The following is a 15,890-nucleotide window of genomic DNA, read 5'->3' on the forward strand; positions in this document are numbered from 1 at the left end:
CAAGAGGAAGAAAATTGTTTAAAATAACAAAAAAACCCTATACATAGGACTATTAGTACTATTTTAGGCACCTCCTTTATTTGTGTTTGCCTGTGCTTGGTGCCCAGCTGGCATCCTGGTAATTCAAGTATCCTACAGTTCTGTACTCCATGATGTGGAAAAACCCTATGGGTTTGTCCAGGAATAGTATTAATAGTTAGAAGCCAGTACCCATTCTCACTGTCTTCTCATTATTCTTCATTCCTTATATCTTTGGTTTCTTACTAGAGAAATCCATTACTCTAATACTTTGTTGCCTCCCTGAAGCTTAAAGGCCCAGCAGGCTATCATTTATCCCTGTTTCTGCACCTTTTGGTGCAAATCTCATGTAGATTTTACTTAACCATATTGTATGATAGAGCAGGAGGAAGAAGTGCTGCTGTTTTGACTGATTTGTTTGGTATCTGCTATGCACTTAGGTATTTCAAGAACACTCAGAGATTTGGATTGCCTCACTGTTTAGAAGGTGCTTTAGACCTGAGTCTGGATTAATAAGTAGATTTCCTTCCTTGTTTCCAATCCACCTTGCTTTTTCCTTCCCCAGAATAACCGTACTACCCTTTCTCTATTTCTTGTTTGAACTTTAAGGGAACTTTTACATGTGCTTTGGGGGTAGGTGGGTGGCGCTTTAATTAGAGTGGCTCAGCGTCTCATGTATCAGCGTCCCTGTGCTTCAGAATGGCAGTGTGGGTGCTTGAACTAATGTTCGTTCGTTAAGCTTCAGTTGAAGCACCCCCACCGCTCTTGAAGCATGGGGACTCTGATACATGAGATGTGGGAGGCTGCTGGAGTATGGTAATTGCCATACTCCAGTAGACTTGATTAATCAAATCTGCTCCAACACGCTGTAATTACAGTGTGTTCAAGCAGCCTATGCAAACATGTACATTCTCTATCCTGAGTATTTCCAGAATTTAGAATTTTCAGTTAGATTGCTTGAATCATCTCATTATTTCATTCGATTTACAGTTACCCTGGAGCTAATAAGTAGCTAAACAATGTTAACTTGGGTTCTAAACTAAGTCCTTAAATGTAAGAAAATACTAAACCCAGAGAGTGTTATTGCCCTTTTTAAACTAAACATACAGGGTGGCATCTCCACGTGCAGGTATCAAATTTACTCCTGGTTAGTTACTGCATATTAACATGTGTAGATGCCTTACTGCGCAATAACGCTGTGTGTGGACCAAGTCAGTCCACACACCGCACTAATGCGCTGTAATGCATGTGTGTGTAGACACCAGCCTATACCTACTTACTGCGCAGTAAATTTAATCCGGCATAAATACACGTGTAGATGTTCCCACTGAGGTGGTCTCTGATACTGGTTGGAGAGGGTGTCTTGGTCCTCATTGTCATTTTGTATACATAGTATTTGTGGTATGGATCCCTCCTTCAGTTCCTTGTTGGACTGAGCTGTAGAACGTTGATTTTGTCCAGCTTCTGGTGTAGAGAAATGCCAAGTTTTTTTCCCTCCATTGCTGCACAGATACCTTTCTGATTTTTCAAAAGTGCTGCATACACAACAGCTTCTTTGAAGTAATTTGTAACTGTTGGTACTCAATATGCTTATCAGAGTTTTTTGGGTAATGGTAGATACAGTGGTAAGTATAAATACATTCTTGTTTGCTTAGAATAAACATATCCATCAAGTAGATGAGCTTTTAAATAAATGGGTGTGTATTTTTTGCATTCATGTTGCATCATATTTTTGTATAATTGTTATCTTATGTATATCCTGTTGCTTAATTTCAAGACTTTTCCCCTCAAACTTTCAAAATATATTAATAACTTTAAAAATATTTTTTCCTTTATAGGTTGGATTAGTTTATGTTAATGGAGTTAATTATTTTTAATTAGTCAGATGTACATGGTGATAGCTGTGGTTCATACTGGATATGGGCTTTGAAAGAAAAATGCACTCATTTCAAACGCATGTACCTTTTTTAAACTTTGAGTAAATCCAGTGAAGGGGCTGTATTTCAGTTTAGTACAGCAAAAGTAATTAGGTCAGGTATATTTTTCACATGGTGTAAGAATAAGCTATTTATAGTTTATGGAAATACCTCTTATTCAGGACTTAAAATCTGCTTGTCACTAGTGGATAACAGACAGTCTTGGAGTGGGATGTGGTTGGTCAGTTACTGCAGAAGTTGAGCTTTCTTTTATGAAAATTAAATGTCTTTCACGCCAGTCTCTTAACACTATGCATGGAAACGCAGTGAGAGTATTGTGAAGATAACTTAATTGTTGCTGCCTCCTGCAGTTTTTCTGTTAGTTTCATCAGATATTTTTCTTAAGGATATCTATAGATATATATCAATATACATATTAAGGATCTGGTCTTCCATTTTTTAAGAAAGTGGGTGAGTTACTAGCCTTCATGCTTGCAGAGGGAAGTTAGAAAACTTGATTCAATTTTAGACCATCACAGAAGGATAATTTAAAATAATCTTAAAGTGTATTCTTTTTTAGAAATATCACAATTCAGTAAGGCAGTCTTATGAGTTTGTGGAAATCTTCCAGCACCTGGTATTGAATAATGCTGCAGTTTTCCAGATGTGAAGAAATTCAGAGCTGTTTTCCTGAGGCCAAAGACAGCATTAGTGCTTCTGCTTTCCTACTTTTTTTTCTATGTCAACCTGAAAGACTGAGTTACTCAGCGTCCTGCTAGCAATTCCTGTTTACTCAGTGATCACCTGGATCAGAATATTTTATGGCCCATAGTTCCTGTGCACCTGACTGAAAATTCTGTGGCAGATTCGGAAAAATGAGAAAGAAAAACTGAAGCTTTTGCTGAATATGGTTCATACAATCAGGAAATGTTTTTCTGGTTGTTTTCATATTATATTCACTATTATGTTGAGTCATTACCTATTCAGTTTATAATTTGCAGTACATTTTTATATGGACAGAAATTGTCAGGGGAGAGAATACCCAGGTGAATCACAATTTTAAACTCTTGGCATCTGAGAAGTTCTGGAAGTGATTTAGATTTGTGGTGTAAATGTATTACCATATTTACCTGAATCCAAGACGACTCTAAATTTAAGATGACCTCCCTATAATTAGATTCTAGACATGAAAAATTGATAAATTTGTTATCGTTTTCCATGTCTGGAATCTCATTTTTTTTTTTTAAGTTTATATAAAAATCACGGTTTGTTTCTTTGGAGGCTCATGAATAATAATCCTTCAGGCACACATTGTTAGTAACACAAAGGATATATTTGCAAATAGGGTCAGAGTGAAGACAAAAGACCACACTCTGCCCGTGAGGAAAACTTTCAGCTGGCTTTTATCCCCTCTCTCCTGGGCACGTGTGCAGAAACAGGAACTCTTACAACTTATTTCCGGTTCATACAAACATATATGTAAACATGTCGCTTCATACGTCCCATGTGCATTATAATTAACTACTTAAGTATGCGGGGCGGATAGGCATATATGCATTAGCTAATTACGCATGCTCAGAAAAGCTCTCCAGGTTACCAAAAGTTTAAACCCACTCTTTCCCAAGGACACGATCATTAAAAATTGCAATTTCTCTTATCTGCATGAGAAAGCTAAGGAGTATGTGCTTTAGTGTAACAAAGAGATAGTAAATTTGCCAGAAGAAAAGGGAGTGATACCTTAACACAAAGAGCCCTTGGTAGTTTCTCCCCCCCCACCACCAGGCACGAAATGCCAGCTGTGTGGTTCTAACAACACTCTATTTACTATACATTTTTAATAATATTTCTAACAAAGTCATCCACCACTTTAGTGGGGCAAGCAGCAGCAGGGGGCAGGTAGGTCAAGCGGCCTGTCACCTGGCTTCCCCCTGCTGCCTGGCCCCTCTGCTTTTTTCCCCCTACACATCACCCTGCAGCTTGCCTTCCTTACAACTGGTATAATAACTTTTACTTTTGGCATCCTTATCCTATCCTTTTGAAGGCATCTTTTAAAGCGACCAAATTGCTATTTGGTAGTATCTATTATTCAAATGATCTAATAGTATCTATTATATCAAATTAATATATGTTACTAAATACATTTCATAGTCTGAGCTGATGTCTATTATGCTTAACTGGATGCCTGTTAAATGATATTCTGATACTTGTGTTTTGTCTGAGAGACTTGAGCATGTGAAGTTTTGCATAATGATTGTATGATTTGTTTTTGGATTGCTGCATATTCACATAGCAAATCATTTTCCTGTGATTCTCTTCCGACTTCTGAGCTACCTATTCATATATCTAGAGTAAGCATTGCCTCATCCTTCTTTTTTCCTTTGCTGCCCAAAGGACCATCTTTAACTTTCCCCTATTTTCGTATCTGTGATTAACTTATCTTCTGAATTCTGCTGCCACGGGAATAATTTAAAGACTTTTAGTCCCTGCCTCCTTGCCTATCCACGATAGTAGTAACAAATATTTTTATTAAAACGTATGTATAAAGTGTATTGGCAACTATTCTGGATCCTGCAGTCAGGATTTTTCATGCTGCTACTTCAGCAGCAGGTGGGGCTAGACTGCTGATTTATTAGCCGTTGCTCAAGGGGATAGTGAGGAATGCTTTATAAACTGCTAAGAGTAAGATCCGTAAACAGCACCGCTGAGGGCAGTGCTTCACAGGGTGAATGTGTCTTATTCTCTGCCACTAGCTCAATAACAATCGAGCTGACTGGAGGAATTGTTTGTGTTGTGTAGTTCAGTTAGGTATTGTGGGTAGAAGTGAGGAAAGAGGAACAGCTTAAGGAAAGAGGGAGGATAATTGAGGGTAAAGTAAACTGTCTCTGCATTACCAAGTATTTATTGTACGTTGTTAACTAAACCTGTATAATCCACATAATATTGTGGGTTCAAGTTGCATCTCTTGACTACCTTCAGTAATGTCATAGAAAAATCAAAGGTGAGGTTTGTCTATTGTCACTCATGGTAAAAAGCCAGAGGCACAAAAGCATACATATTTCTACCGACAGCATTTTCTGATTATGCTCTAGATTAGATACTCTAGCTGTAGGAAGTCTTTATGCAGGGACACTTAATTGTATGCTAAAAAACCCCAGAAAACCCAGAGGTGGAGCAACAGAGGTTTTCCTGGGTGGAGAATATTCCCATGTGCAGTTGGGACTAGCTGTGTCATCATCAAGTGAAGAGGAGTTGGCCAGGACTTTATTAAAACTGAAACCAAAGACGTTTCAGCTGAAACAAAAACAGCCTTATCACAAGGATCTTGCTGGAAGTGTATAGTCTGACTGTACGAAGTGAGTACTGTTTTCTGACTTGCTTTTTCTTTCTTGCAGCCTGTGCTTTAGGCTAATAATGTTCTAGAGTTTCTTACTGCTTCTTTCCCAGCAGTTCTCTGAATTATAGTAACATTAGCTGCTGACTTCACAGGCTTCTGACATGTTCCTTTTATCTGAGCTGAAGCATTTCAGAAACTGGCTGTACATGTACAGTGAATCATTTCTAAAACTGTTTTAACATGTTTAATAATCAAATATGAGAGGGGAAATCTTTCTGGGTAGGAAAACAGTTTGTGCTTTATATGCGTTTCCAAATGTTTGCCTTGTGAGTTGTGGGGTGGGGCATTACAGAATTGTCAGTTCATGAGAAATTAGCAAAATCCCAAAGTTGTGAGGACAAGATATTTTACTAATGTCCTGGGTCATTGGAGCAAGCTTCTGCTTCAGACATCTGTGCATGTGAATGCAGAATTTAGCATAGTCCTTTTAAGTGTTAAATGTTGCATGGTTAGGGGTGGGGTAATTTGTATAAACTTTGTTCCAGCATGCTTAAATATAGCTATCCATACCAACTACAAGTGTGCTGAATGTAAATAATACATGCTAAAAGATCAAATATTTACAGAAGAAATATAATAATACTCCTTGTTTTTATCACTGTTTTTGTAGTAATACAATTAAATATATTGTAAAGGTTTATACTTTAATATTTTATATGAAAATATTCAGTATAATAATTTTAAAACATTTGAGCCATTATCACAGGTTTCTTTGCTTGGGTCAGAGCTAAAAATACACAGAATGAACTAAGAAGATAATCTCTTGCCTCATGTTAGGGTTGTCAGTACCTTTATTATCCTCTCTTTTTTTTCCTCCTTGGAAAGAATAAAAACAGACCTTATATAGCAGAGCTTCTGGAACAGGCTTTCAAGGGTAAATTTTACTGGGCTTTTATTCAGTAATATTGTTTGAGGGTTTGTTTCTTTCCTTACCACATTTGTGTGAAAAAATATGACTATTATAAAAATATTGGCTACTGTTCCTTTCTTTTAAATAAAATTTTGCTTTATAAATTGAAATTACACAACTTTGTATACTGTGGTGCTATAATATGTAGAAGGAAAAAGAAGTAATTGAATATACACTTACACTAAAATTCTTTCCTGAATAGAGGACCAGCACAATGTCTATGTACCTCTTCTAGCCAGAGTGTGATTTGAATTGCATATAAGCCTTTAGTGAAGTTCATGTTTGTTTAGGTTGTATTGGCACATATTAAGTGCTATAGACTTGCAAGTTTAATAGGACACAGTCAATTTGAAATTTAGGCAAAGGTGCGGTGTGTTGAAAGTAGTCTCCAGTATCAGTGTTTGCCAGTTAGATTCCCTGCCAATTTTATGGCCTTGTCACATTTATCCAATTTTAATAAATGGTTTTCTTTTGCTGGTTGTTGCTTCTCTCCTCTCTCCTTTTCCTGTCCTGAAATAAAAAGGGAAGCTGGCTAAGATCTCAGTGCCATGCTGTATGTGGGTTCAGAGGTCCATCCTCATGGAAATAAATTGCAGGACTGGAGTCTAATGGATGGGATGTGGGAAATGACCTTAAACAAACCTACTGTCAAATGTGTAACAAATAGGAAAAAAATAAGGGAGTTAGGTGTTGCTGGTAGCTGAAGTGCATGAACGTTTTTTAAACAAACGTGCATTGGTTAGTTTGTTTTATACCTAAAGTAGATGGTTTCTTTTCAGTAATATGGAAAGGGTGCATCTCATGTAGTACTAGTTGTCTTTTGTAGGCTAGGGAAATAAATTACACATAAACCAGTATAAGTATTGGAAACTGGTTCAAATCTGTAATGTAACAGAAGCTCAGTGCAAATAAACTGCTTTCAAAATGGCCCAAACCAGTTTAAGATAAACCTGGATGGATGAAGTATCAGACTTAACTGAATTAGATTAAATTTGTTTCTTGAACTTCTGTCCCAGATCCCCTCTAGATTCAGGTAAATTCACAGTCCCCAAGCATCCCAGGATGCTTTGCACCTCTCCTGCAAACCTTCCCTTGCAGGGTGGGCAGGCTAGCCTTGGCCCAAGCTGTCTGCTCCAGCCAAGCAGGGAGGTGTGCTCTAGCATCCCCTGACTTTTGGCCTACGCCACTGCAGGCTTGTAGCTGTATTTCCAGAATCAAAAGTGAATGTCTGTTCACTTGCTTATTGGTTCAATCTATGTAGTTAGCTTAGACTAACCTGTGAAAATTGAATTGATTCAGACTTAGGCTTTTTGACTGTCTGTACTTAGTCGTAGAGAGCTGCTGGTATGCATCAGCATCATCCTCAGTATTACAGATGTCCTGGAGTTAGAAATGTATTACTTGGTCTGTCCCCAGTGCAGCTGGCACCAAAGATGAGCTGTCTTATTAAAAGATCTCCTGCACAGCTGCATCTTCATTGTGGAGAATCTACAACAAAATTTCAAGGTCAGTTGAAGTGGATCTGATAAATCTAATTTTACTTATAAACCAAAATACTGTGTTCAGAAATAATATACAGAGGATAAGATTTTGAGGGGAAGGGAAGAAGAGTCTTGCAGGAGAGAGTGCTGTTTCCATGGCTTCATTGTGATTTGTGGAACTGCTTTCACATAGCTTTTGCTTCTGGGGAAAAGTTGTGGGGCACAAAGATCATTGAGGATGTGGGGACCATTCTCTGTGACATCATCTTTCCTTTCCCTCAGAGCACGGGACTCTTTTTGGTGAGTGCTGACCATGTCAGTCTCGCTCTACCTGCTGTCCTCCTTCCCATTCTGAAACACTCCCTGAGCTGGAAGAAGATGGCTGTAAGGGACCACTTGACAATGAGATTTCTACAGGCTGCCTACTGCTAGGAGGACCAAAGAGCTAAGGCCTTTTAGAAACAGGCCTGTGACTCTGATCCTTGAAAATCTCGTGAAAGGTCAAACTCTGGTACTTTTTCAGGGCCATTGCATCTTCCTTCCTCTTTACTACAGTGTAGAAATGTTTGACAGCAGTGACGGTGAAAAACTTGAGGTCTCCAGTCCCCTCTGCAAAGAAGCCCATATCAGGCCTGATAGGAGCCAAAAAAAGAAAGATTGTTTGATCCAGCATTGTGTTGGATAATAAAGGTGCAGTAGACTGAAAGCATGGCCTTTTGTTACTGAGTTTGCTCTGAGGCCATGAGCAGGTCACTTCATATCTCTCCTCAACATAACCATCTGCAAATAAGGATAACAAAATATATGTATCTACTTCATAGCACTGTTTCATAGGGAGTGTGGTGGAGATTAATGAAACAAATGTGTTTAAAGTAAATTGAACATGTAAAATGCTGTGTAGTGACTTTTAAAAATTATTTGCTGTTGGAACTGCCAGTCTATTGAACTGACAAATATATGTATATGTACTCCCACCTCTTTTTCTTTAATACATGCAAATAAGCTAGTTATAGGGTTAAAAATGTTTCTAGCTAAAAATAATTTATAATAATTATATTGAAAGGGCAAACTTTCTTTAATATTATGTATTAAATTCAGTAATATGTAAAGTACACGAGGTACTAACTCCCTCAGTGAACTTATAATTTACAAGGAGAGAAACACAGGCTTTGATGAATAAGGACAGACAAATTAACATGTTACATAATAGCAGTGTGCACTGTTCCTGGTTGGCAGCAGTTGTGATCTAATTTTGATTTTTGTGCTTATGTTAGATGCATAGTATATGTATGTACTATACCATGTACAATATGTATCTGTTTAAAATGTCTTGTAGCCTACTTTAGATTAAAAAATAAAAACAGACTAAAGTTTGAAATAGTATTATGGTTATTTTTTAAACTAATAAAAACCAACCACACAGAATTTTTTTTGTTATCCTTTGAAGTGTTTCATTCTGGATACTGTCAGAGGCCTAGGTAACCCCTGGTCTGACTATGACATCTGTTGCGAGATCTGAGAAATGTCATTTTAAAGAAAGCTTTAGAACAGTGGCACCCAACCTTTTTGTCCCTGGGGCCAGATGGATGGTGCTTAGTCCACCCAGAGGGCCCAGTGTGGTATGTGAGGCAGGACCCAATCCAGTTACACAGGGGAGAAAGGGGGTAAGGCCTGGCTTTGTCCAATTTGGACCCACGGGACTTGGGGATTTGGCATCAGGGGAGGATGGCATTATTGTTATTGCTTCCCCACCACCAGATTTCCTGACTCGGGGGACCCCCCTAGTCTACATGCCATGGCTCGGCAGCATTTGGCTTATGGACCGGAGTTTAAGCACCCCTGCTTTAGAAGAATACAGTGGTGCTAAGCTTTCTGATTAAACAAGAGGTAATCACAGTTGTTGCTAATACAGTTACTGCATAGTGGCAAAAGCAGTTTCCACTTCTCACCTTCTCTGTTATTAGTTTTCTCTTGCAGTTTTGTTCAGGTAATCATTTTGTGAAGTTTTACTTATCTTTTGCTGTACATAATGGGTGTCTGTCATCTAGGCTATATATATGTTTGTATTACCTCACTAGTAGCACTGTCCTAATCCTATACCAAAGAAATGAGTGCCACAAATTAATAGCTCTAGATTTTGTCAAACTTGATAGGTTTAAATTTCAAATTTAATTATTAAAGTGAAATTGCTAAACAAGTTTCTTCAGAAATCTTAGGATATTTAGTCCTTTTTTCTTTAATTGCTTATTTATTTGATTAAGCTTTCCTCTGCAGAATACTCAGTTTTTCCAGGAATACTTAAGGAGGACTGAAATAAATATGTAATATTACTGACTTTTTGTTCTGTTCTTTAGCAATACTCCAGATTGATTGACCTAATCCCAGCAAAATTCAGTGGCTGTGTATGGTATTCAGCTGGTGTTTCCCTATAGTAAATTATTTTACCTATTTGCAATTCACTGCTGCAAGTAGCACTAGAGAACACTGGTGTTAAAAACAGAAATAATAGTGAATTATAAATTATATAAATATTTAACTACTTTCTGTAGCACACAGTGGCATCACTGAGTTGAACACTTACTGCTGTTTCCAATACAGGCAGGCATAAGGTATTAATTGAAGCTTGATTTTTGAGTGAACTAAGTGACAAACATGACCATCCATATTCTAGAGTTGCTTTTTTAGTAATAGGTATTGCACACGTTCTGTTTTGTTTAGTACATGTTTTGTACTGTTCCTGTGTAGATGTACCTACTTAAACTGTTGCAAAGAGTAAAACAAAAGATCAAAATTGCTGGTTTTAAAAATATCTTGTATTGTGCTCTGATAGTAGTGACACACAGGTACTTACTTTCTCCAAAAGGAAATATATTGGAATGATAAGGGCAATAAAACTACATGAGAGAACTGCTCCCAAAACGGAGAATTCAAACTTCTGTTCCAACAGGAAATTATTCTCACTCCAACTCCCCTAAGAGCATAGCATGTAGGTGCAGTCTTTAAAAATGACTACAACTGGTATAGGGAAGAAAAAGGGGGAAATTTAAAATACAAAATTCCAAAGATGAATGAGCAGAGAACCCAAATCTCTTACAAACTACAGCATTCTGCATGAAAGGCCAGTCATGCTTTTGGAAAAGACACTAGGAAAAGTCTCTTAAGGCAAATGACTCCTTTTGTATCTCCTTTGATCTCAAAGGAGTTACAGTCCAACTTAGGATATCCTGACCCTGAATATTTCGGAACTAATATGTTGTGTGCAGTCACAAACTCCGCTAACCAGTTTTTATGTCAGTTAATCAAAATGACAAGAGAAAAAGAAAATGTGTAATAATGGAATAACATGCATAATGAAATACTTAAGTATTCTCAAGGAACAAAGGGGTATATTTCATGGTGAAATGCACAAAACTGAATTTTCAATGCTGAAAAAGTATGGTTAAAAGAACTGGATCTTTGTTATAGTCTTCACTTCTAATTCCACTTTAAGCATTTAGGACAGAAGAATCCCATGCACCCATACAAATGAAGTATATGACCTTCCATATTGGAGAAGTGGCTTATAGGCATCAAGTGGAGTACCCCAGGGGTCAGTCCTAGGGCTGACTTTGTTTAATATCTTCATTAATGATCTGAAAGATGGGCTGGACTGCACTCTCAGCAAATTCATGGATTATGTCAAGCTGGGGGATGTAGTAGATATGCTGGAGAGTAGCGCTAGGATTTGGTGTGACCTAGATCAATTGGAGGATTGGGCCAAAAGAAATCTTATGGGGTTCAAGAAGGACAAGTTCAAAGTCCTGCACTTAGGACAGAAGAATCCCATTCACTGCTACAGCCTGGGGACTGACTGGCTGGGCAGCAGCTCTGCAGAAAAGAACCTGGGGGTTTACAGTGGACAGTTAGCTGGATATGAGTCAGCTTTTGCCCTTGTTGCCAAAAAGGCTAACAGCATACTGGGCTGCACTAGTAGGAGTGTTGCCAGCAGATCATGGGAAGTAACCATTCTGCTTTACTCTGTACTGGTGAGGCCACATTTGGAGTTCTGTATCCATTTTTGGGCTGCACTATAGAAGGGATGTGGACAAGTTGGAGGGAGTCCAGCGGAGATAACAAAAATGGTTCAGGGGCTGTGGCACGTGACTTATGAGAGGCTGAGGGAACTGAGCTTATGTAGTTTGGAGAAGAGAAGACTGAGAAGGGATTTGATAACAGCCTTTAATTACCTGAAGGATGCTTCTGAAAGTTAGACTGTTCTCAGTGGTGACAGATGACAGAACAAGGAACAATGGTCTCAAGTTTCAGCAAGGGAGGTTTAGGTTGGTATTAAGAAATAACGTTCTCACTAGGAGGGTGGTGAAGGACTGGAACAAGTTATCTAGAGAGGTGGTGGAATCTCCATCCTTTGAGGTTTTTAAGGCCTAGCCCTGGCTGGAATGATCTAGTTAGGGATGGTCCTAGGGTTGAACTAGATGACCTCCTGAGGTCCCTTCCAACCCTAATTTTCTATGATTCTATGATTTTTAAACTGGGAATAGTATACAATAGTTCACTGCTCTCTAGAACACTTCTAGGGTATTTCATGTTAGTTCTGAAGCAGGTTATAAAGCCCTTAAGGAAGAGCTGCAGGGCAGAGCTGTGTTAAATCCTTAGCTACAGTAAATTTAGTTTCAGGTTAGGACTTAGTTGAATAACCTTTTTTCTCCTTCTCTTTTGAGTTTGTCATTACTATGGAAATATAATTTGCAACCCCTCCCCCCCCCTGCAAATTTAGACGAGATAAAGCTTTTTGTACTTCTGTACCTGGCATGTTGTGTGATTGGCTAGAGCAGTAATTCTCAACCAGGGTGCCATATCACCCTGGGGTTCTTTGAGTTCCTTTCAAGAGTGTCACAGCATGCCATGCAACATTAGCATTATTAGGTGTACAAACATGATTCACAAGATAAACCCAGAGACTTGAAATAGGAATCCAGTGTCAGTATCATTCAGATTTATTGTGGTCTGAGTTCTTTGCAGCAGAAGATGCACTTAAACCAGTATAAGTGATCAGAAATTGGTTCAAATCTGTAACACAACAGAAGTTCAGTGTGCATAAACTGCTTTTAGAATAGCCAAAACCAGTTTAAGATAAACCTTGACGGATGTAGTATCAGACTTAACTGATTTAGGTTAAATCAGGTTATTGAACTTCTAGATCCCCGCCAGATTCAAGTTAACTCAGTTTCCCAGGATGCTTTGCATCTCTTTGTCAACCCTGCCTTACAAGGTGGATAGGATAGCTTTGGCCCAAGCTGTCTGCTCCAGCTGAGCAAGGAGGTGTGCACTAGTGCCCCCCAGCTTCTGGCCTGAGGCAAGTACTGGTACGTGTCTGCGTTTCCAGAATCAAAAGTGAATGTTTACTTGCTTATTGGTTCAGTCTGCGTAGCTTAGACTAACTTGTGAAGATCGAATTGATTGAAGATTGAGTCTCAGGCTTCTTGACAGTCTGTACTTACCATTAAGTTGCATTAAATTCTTCATGTTCTTAATTAAGAGAGAACTGCATATATTTCTTACATCCTTCAATGCCTTTATTCTCTTCTGTGTACAACTATTACTTATTTACCTTGCTTTCTTACTTTCTTCATACCTTTTGTCTTTACTCGCCTGTGTAAAATGATTCTTACTGTAAAAACCATTTTGTGGTTTGAAGATCACACAGGGAATTAAGTTTTAGTGTTTGTCTTTGTCATGGCAGTGATTCCAGATTTTTCTTCTGGCTCAGTCCTGCACAGATACTGAGTTCTACGCTAATAGTATTATTCCATTTCTCATTTCTTTGATTCATTACACATGACTTTTTTTGATGCTTAGACGAATGAATGTCATGAACCTATCAGATGTACTTGCATTTGTTTACAGAGACCACGTCTACACATGTGCTTTACTGTGGAGTAAACCAATTAGTTACAGAGTAATGCTTCACCATGTATACATGTACCAGTATAAGGCCACAGTAAACTAATTGATGCTGCTGTAAGATTGTACTGCTGGAACAGTACTGTCCTATGCCAGGGTAATTAACTGTGATTTAACTGCATGTGTAGATGCTGATCGCACCTGGTAAGCCAGCCAGCTGGGGGTCAGGTTCCTGCCTGTCACATAGCCACACAGCTCCACACTTTCAGCATCCTCATGTCCTAGCCAGCCCCTCTGATGTGGCGACCTGGAGCCTGGTGCTGAGCAGCCCTGGTGTAAACTGTTCCACCTCTGTTCAAATTGCTACTGTCCTGGGTGCATGTGTAGATGCTACATCCGGGAGTAGTTTACTGTAACTCAAACTGCCCCGGAGTTTATTACTTTGAATTAATTGCATATGTAGACACACCTGGTATCATATATGAGAATAGATTGTAATATATTTTGAGGCTACCTTTATGGCTGTTGTCCAAAACTTATGAAAGACTGGAATGTGTTGATTAGAGTATAGACAAATGTACATTTAGAGCCGTTTCAAAAGAGGAATTACGTTTGTATTGTTGTCATTCGTAAGGTATTGGTCATATTAGTTTAGCTTTATAATGAATGTTTATGTAACATTATAAGCATAGGAAGTACATGAGGTTTCAAAACCTAATGGGCACCTATACATGTGCCCAACACCTACTCTGATGCATTCTAATTAGAATGATTAATAGTGTCTGCTGGAGCATTCTAATCCTATTCAGGCATCTCCTCATTTCAAAATGGCAGTGGGGAATTGCATTGAAATAGCTTTAGTTAAAATGCCCCTGCTGCCATTTTGAAGCCCAGGATGCTGCGGGCATTTTAATTTGAGTGGTTCCCAAGAGCTGTTCCAATTAAAAATGCCGCCTCCCCCACCAGGGCATATGTAAACGTGCCCAGTGTGTTTAGAGGAATTTGTTCAATAGGGCCCTGATTCAGCAAACTTCCCTTTGCTATTTTGTGTCCTTGTTTGACAAGGTATTTAGCAGAATTTGCAGATTTATTGGAATTTAACAGAAGCACTCACAGCATGGCCCTGTCATGGCCTCAAACTTGTGACCTCTGGTCTGTCAGCTGTGCATGCCTTAACACCTGCTCCATCACAGCTCCATTCAGCAAACTGAATTCAGTGGAAAATTTAGCACGTATCCTTTGAAAATACAAAATACTAAGTCAGATACGGACCAAATTTTAAATGATGTAATAAAGGGATTAAGTACCAGACCTGAGGCCATGCAGGACACCTCTGTACCTCTTACTCTGTACCTCTTACTGTGCCAGGTCAAAACATGCTATGTGTGCTTTTTTATTTTTCCCACCTGAACCAAAAATATCTATAGCCTCATTTAAGTGGCACTGCACCTAGGATAAGTGGTTCTAGTGGGAGTGTGAGCCAATTTGCTTGTCCTGTGTTACATTGTTAAACAAGGGATCTGTATTAGGGCTGTGCAAAGCTTCGGTTGCTGAGTCAATCTGGTGGAGATTTGACCCAATTCAGTGGCTGAATCTGCAAATCTGAATCGAATCAGGAGACCCTTTAATCTCTACAGATTGATGTGGAGAGATTCGATGATTCAGACATAGACACAGCTTTAAATGTTTTTTCTACATAGCTCAAGATACTGGGCAGCTCATGAATGCTGAGATGGTGGAGCAGATTGAGCATCCTACAGGAGCACGGGGGTGTCCCCAGCACACTCGGTAGTGGACCAGAAGCACTTTGGAGTCCACCGCATAGCATGTGGGGGACCCCTGCCCCCTAGCTCAGTGACTGGTGCCTCCTGGGTCTGGGGGAGACCCCCAGCATGCTCTCCAGTGGACCCAGAAGTGGACTGGAAGTGCTTCTGATCCACTTCTGGGTCTGCTGTCAAGTGCACTGGGGACCCCTGGCGCTCCTGAGGGATGCTGTATCTGCCCCACCATCTCGGCATTCACGAGCTGCGCCTGGTACCTCCAAGGTATGCAGAAAAAACATTTAAAGCTGTGTCTATGGCTGAATTGCTGATTCTCTGAATCAGCATCGAATCTTCAGATTCGGATTCTGCTGAATTGAATTAGGGCAGTGATCTGAATCAATGAATCGAATCACTGTCCCCTGATTTGAGCCAAATCAGACTTGAATATGGCCCATTTCGCACATCTCTAATCTGTATGCATTTTGTTTTCCTTTTTTCCTTTTAATG

General features: G+C 39.1%; 1 protein-coding gene across 7 annotated transcripts in view; it reads left to right on the forward strand.

Annotated features, from left to right (window-relative positions):
- The window catches only part of CAST (calpastatin), an 89,851-nt gene that overhangs the window by 23,962 nt on the left and 49,999 nt on the right, over positions 1–15,890 (forward strand). For 2 of the 7 annotated variants that reach the window (XM_090038313.1, XM_090038314.1), the window contains exon 1: positions 4,691–5,287. The exons of the other annotated variants lie outside the window; for them this stretch is intronic. The gene's annotated coding sequence lies outside the window, so the exon portion shown is untranslated. Of the gene's footprint in view, positions 1–4,690; positions 5,288–15,890 lie in introns of those variants that run through there. 7 annotated transcript variants of the gene reach the window in all.

Source organism: Crocodylus siamensis, chromosome 3, assembly GCF_052110815.1.
Source record: "Crocodylus siamensis isolate JL-2025a chromosome 3, ASM5211081v1, whole genome shotgun sequence".
NCBI lineage: Eukaryota > Metazoa > Chordata > Crocodylia > Crocodylidae > Crocodylus > Crocodylus siamensis.